The sequence below is a fragment of the Helianthus annuus genome, chromosome 16 (assembly GCF_002127325.2).
Source record: "Helianthus annuus cultivar XRQ/B chromosome 16, HanXRQr2.0-SUNRISE, whole genome shotgun sequence".
NCBI classification, from domain to species: domain Eukaryota; kingdom Viridiplantae; phylum Streptophyta; class Magnoliopsida; order Asterales; family Asteraceae; genus Helianthus; species Helianthus annuus.
The window spans coordinates 33,058,028-33,064,027 of NC_035448.2; positions in this window are offsets into that span (position 1 = coordinate 33,058,028).

Below are 6,000 nucleotides of genomic sequence, written 5' to 3' on the forward strand. Positions count from 1 at the left end.
AAGTTTATTCGGTTACTGGGACTAAATTCGACAAACTGCGAAAGTATGTCAATTCGTACTGTAACGAACATTATGGAACTTGATCATAAGTTAAACATACCCTAAATATCCTTTACATAGCTTAGAAATAGGCTTTGAGGGGTTTGGTATGCTAAAATAAACTTATTTGATCAATAGAGACTAAAAGCATCAAAAGTGCATAAGTTTGTATTTTCGCGCATATCTTACGTCCTGAATATATCCGGACATCCAAAAATTTATGTAATCATTTAAAGTATTTTATTTTAGTGATTGGCATGATAAAATTCCATTCGTCGCGTAATTTGGATCGTTTTTGCGTTCATTACGATTTTCGTCGTAATTAACCGAACAACGCAACCGTACGACCAAATGAACCGACATCCGAGATGTTTTTGAGCATATTTTAAGTTCCCTATACTTTAACTTTATTTTAGAGCCTTGAAATGGGGTTAACGGGGCTTAAAAGTGCAAAAAATCAAGTTTTACAAGTGTAGGGACCATTTTTGAAATTTCTGACCAGATTCATTGAACCTGGTCCATTTTGAGATTTTGATGGTTTGAACCCATGGTTTTGCAATACCATGGGCTGGTATTCAATGGTATTTATCAATCTATGGGCCATTCTAGGGGCTCCCATGGTTTTACAAAACCATGGGCACATGTGTACATTTAAGATTAAAGTACGTTATTCGACGAACGATCTTAACGGTTCCATGAAATCTATAAATACCCCACACCCCTCATTTGCAAAACCCAAAATTTGAATCTGATTTTGGCTCTCTAAGTTGAAGTTTATGCTTCATACCTGAGAGTAAATCGGATCAAATCTTGCGGGGACCCTTTGTAAGTATTCCTTCGTTCTTTTTATTCGTTTCTAGCGTTAAAGTCAAACTGCGTTTGACTTTCTGCATTGACCAGTTTATGGTCAATGCGAAGTTCGTTTGAACTTCATAACGTGAGCGTAATCACGATGGTTATAGTCCCTAGTGACTATACCTACTGATTACCACGTCATCTAGGCTCAGTGACGAGTCGTAGTTTCGGCCAAAATGTGTATTCTTACGTATTTTGTAACCAAACTATTTTTAGGTATCAAAACCGTTTGTTTTGATACCAAACCTGTTTTCTAACCTCGTTAAACATGTTTTAACATGTTTAGCTCATCAGTTTTAGATTTGTGCTTATATAGGGTCGTAAGGTAAGCGATCTAAACAATCGCTTATACTTTCGAACCCGACCCGTTTGGTCGATCTTAGGATCTGACCAAACACATTAGGTGACCATAGTTGTATAGGGAATAACCTTCCGAGGTTATACCTTATGGTCACGTCGTTTAAGTAGTTATATGATAAGTAGTTTATATGCCTTAGGAAAATTACCAAAATGCCCTTTTTTACGCATAAATTCATTTTAATCATATGTAACCTAAATTTTGGCATCTAAACTGATTAGGTAACTATATTAGACATGTTAAGGCATATTTTACTTATCATAGGACTAGTTAGGCGGTCCAAACGCGTTTTACGCTAACGACGCGTTAAAATAGCGTAAGCTACCTTAACGGGTCGTAATGGGTCATAAGCACTTATGATAGGTTTCATTTTAGTATGTAGGCTTTGCTAAACCATATCATATGAGTTCCAATACTCATTTGGTTTACGAAACCTCATACTATCCAATCTCCCGATTTAGGTCCGGTTATTTATGTAGTTATCTATATAGGGTGACGTTTGATTCCGTGATCCTTCTAGCTTTGCTTGGTTGTTGTTCCAGACTTCTAAGCATCCTCAAGTGAGTACATAGTCCCCTCTTTTACTGTTTTTCAAACATTTTGGGGTGAAACACATGTGCCTACTTGTTACTTTCGTGCTTTCCATGTTTTCATATCATATACTTGCTATGTTCATTAGTACACTATTAGTACATGATTTCATTATGTTTTGCTATGTATGTTTACTTGACATGCTAGCACATTGTTTTACATTACACTTTCTTTTGCTATGTATGTTGACTGAGCATGCTAGCACATTGATTTACATGACTTTTCTGCTTTGTATGTTAACTTAGCATACTTAGTACATTGTTTTACATTGCATCTCTGTTGCATATGTTCTTGTAACATATGGACACATTGTTTTACATCTCTACCTTGTATGTTTACTTAGCATACTAGGTACATTATTTTCATAAAACATGCTTACATTTGGTATATCATTTGGTTTGTTTAACGGGACTAAATTACATTCATTAACACCGATCATGCCGCTCGGTAGTAGGTAGTGGTACCATAGGACTTGACAAATCCCGTTCCTAAAACCCTAGGTTTGTTTGGGTGGAAGGAATGACCGAATCCGAAAACATTTCTTTTGATAACCTTTACTTAAGGTTATCCGTCTGTCTCAAGGCTTGAATGTAGGCGTTTAACATTACTGCATAAATGTTGTATCAGTAAAGCATGCATTATTCTACAAAGCATAACTTTTGATTTATTCAAATACTTTGTTTTGTACATTTTTACTTGTGGTTTAAGTAGTCTCATTTTACTTACCATACATAACTTTTGTTTGCACATTACATGATTTACATTTGATGGTTTTTACATAAACATTTGACATTTGACTATACATAAACATTTTTACTTTGATGGTTTGTTTTGGTAAGTGATTTAAGTAACGAGACGTGTGTAGTATGATACAAGCATGGTGGATACGCCGTTGGTGCTTCCTATATATAAGTGCTTGTATGATATTACATATTGTAGCGTTACCTAAATCATTTCAATTTGGACTTATACATTTTACACAAATGACATATTTTTCACAAGACATTGTTTTACAAAACAACTTATTTTATACAAACTCATTTTACTTGGTTATTCATTTAACCTTACATTTCTTTTTTACATATCATCTACTTTATCATCGCTTTTCAAATGATTTATAAAACAAAACATTTTACAAGGATCATGACTGACTTTTGTTAAACAACCTTTTTCTAAACTTATAAGTCATGAATCCTAAATCTATAAAGCCTATGTATCTCACAGGCATTTTTATGTTGACGTACCTATTTTCAAATGTGTTTCAGGAAATGATGCATAGGATTGATCAAGATACACTTAGGTGGACTTGGGCCTTAGTGACATTAAAAGATGCAAGACTAGTTAATTTTGTTATGTTCTTTGTTATTAAGACATTGTAACTCATTTAATCAATAAAACAAAATTTCAAATTTCCATGTGTTATGAAACAATGATTCTGTTACAACACTCCCCGACGTTTCCGCCACGCTTTGTTGTTTTACGTGGTCAGGGTGTGACACGAACGCGAAAAGTGCGCAACGAGTAACCATATGGATCATATACAAGTTTCCTAAGTTAATATGTCTTAAATATGTTGTGACATCAGTAAGATATCTTCTATTATGCCCAAAATGATTTTAAACTCAAACTATGCCCCGTAAGGGCATTTTGGTCATTTAAAAGGTTATAAAAGAGTTTAATTAGTAGTCTGAGTTACAGGTCTGATTTAATAAGTAAATATACTTAATTTGATAAGTCATAACAGTAGGGTATCATATATATGTGAAATTACTATGCACCGTAGGGGCATTTTGGTAATTTCACATAAGCCTAAAAGGTCAAAACTGGAAATCTGAGTTTAAAACTTTTGCTTACTGTTATAATATGAAATTTTACTGTTATATATCCTTATATATATAAACTAGTTTTGATACATACTATGTGTTAAAAACGCTTAAAAAGGCGATTTGGAGCCATTTCCGGGTTTTGTATAGAAAGCTGAAATTTTTATAATTCCAGAAGGCTCAAAATAATTTACTTATCATATTAGATTAGTAGAAAAAGGTTTGGTATCACAAGGATTTGTAAAACTCATTTTATAGCCCGAAAGGGCAAAACCGGTAATAACCGAAATAAGCTTAGAACTCTAAGTTATGCTCAGCCTAAAAATAAATAAAAATCTCCAAAAATCCCCAAATATTATTTTATATCAGTAGGTAAAAAGTTTGATATCAAAATTTGGGTTTAGATATGCTATATGCTAATTATGTCATTAAATTACTAAAAAGCTTTCTAATTACGCTAATGAGCATAACTCTTAACCTTGACCTCAAACTGATGTCAAATTTTAGGTGCAAGCTTATAAATCAGTAACTAAGGTGTCTACTCTTTTACATTTTCAAAAATCACATTTTAAGGTCATTTGGGCATAATGGTCAACATATAAGCATTTAACGGAAACATGCATGCGAATCGGATAACTAATGAATCAAGTTGTATAATCTCTGAGGGTTATACTAACATGAAACCTAGTCCTAAATGAGCTCTAAGGCACATCTAAACTATGCTAGAACGGGTCAGAACTGAAAGTCAAAGCAGAAGTCAAACTATGTGACTTTCGGTTCCGAACCGAGTCTAAACTGAAAATTGTCGGGGTGAACATGTTTAGACATGTTCTTACATTAATTACCAAGTTATTTTAATGATAAAACAGGTTGCATGGCTTCTACATTGTTAATTATGCATTAATTTGAAAATAAGCTTTCTGTTGACTTTTTAAAGTTAACTTTGACCCGACAATTGACATAGTTAGAGTGGGAATCAGAGAGTACCCTTTTAAGGGTTTATTACCCACATAATTACCCACTCATAGGCATTTTTAATTCGAGATTTGACTGAATAAATTATGAGTAATCTCGAAGTCAAACCTTAATTACGATGGTTTGACTTTTAGCTAATTAACTAAGCTAAACTGAATTAGGAAGGGTTAAGAATACTTACAAGAGTCCTAATTACGACTTGGGATCACTAGGAAGCTTGCTTAATGACCAGAGAGCTCCAGAAGTACACTTGTGAATGTTGCAAATGCAAGTGCCCAAATGTTACAACTTGGGTGTCCTTATATATGCATTTTGATCACTTAGGATCATGCCAAAGAGGTCTACAAATGTTATGAGATCAGTACAAGTGCCCCTATTGCATGTTAAACCATTGGAGAAGTCTCTGGTATAAGAAAACAACCTTTTTAAGTCGGTTACAGACCTACGACTGGTATCTGCAGGTTTTCTGTCGCTGTGCTGCTCTCGCGGGCCGCGTAAACCCTTAAGGGTTTCTTACGCGGGCCGCCTGGCCTCCCATAACCAGCCAAACAAGTTTCACTTACTTACAATTTGGCCCCTGGTCCTTTATAACGTGGTTTTAAGCCCCAGTTTTGCATTTTCAGCCCTCTAACTTGGTTTTTAAGGACCTTAAGACTTATACAAACTTTGCTAAGTCCTTATTTAACTTTGGGGTCACCCGTAAGGCCCTAGAATTTAACTTTGATGCTTTTAACCCCTCGCATACGAATTTCATCATAACTTTCTCATACGATAACGAAACTTTATGAAATTTTTATCACATATTCTAGTGAGCATATTTTACCGTTACAAAGCTTCGGGTTTGGTAAAAGGTCACTCAGAGGTATACTTTAAACATGTTGACACATTTAACCCCTGTAGTTTGTAATCCCTCACTTTCTTTCATATTTAGCTTCGTATGATCCATGATTTATTCGTTTAAGGGTATAAACATCGTGTAGGGCTATTGTATGATATATTTATCCATTGTTGACACTTTGAACCCTTATATTCACATACTTTCTCTGTTTGTCAACTTTAGTCCCTCTAAAGTATTTCTTTACACGTTTTAAGTTCATGACACGTGTCAATACATTATTGGACATAAATTTTTGAGGTGTTACAACAAAGGTATTCCCAATGTAGTTTAAAGCATAAACAAACAAAAAACAATACAGTATGCTAAGTAGCCCGTATGTGAGTATGTATGTTTGATGATGAGTTTTGTATATGACAAAAATTGCTTTGCATTAAACAGATGGTGACGCTTGTCACACCCCGATATTTCCACGTATTACCGGTGGGCCCAGTGGGGAGTGTCGTGACGTAGTTGATATCATC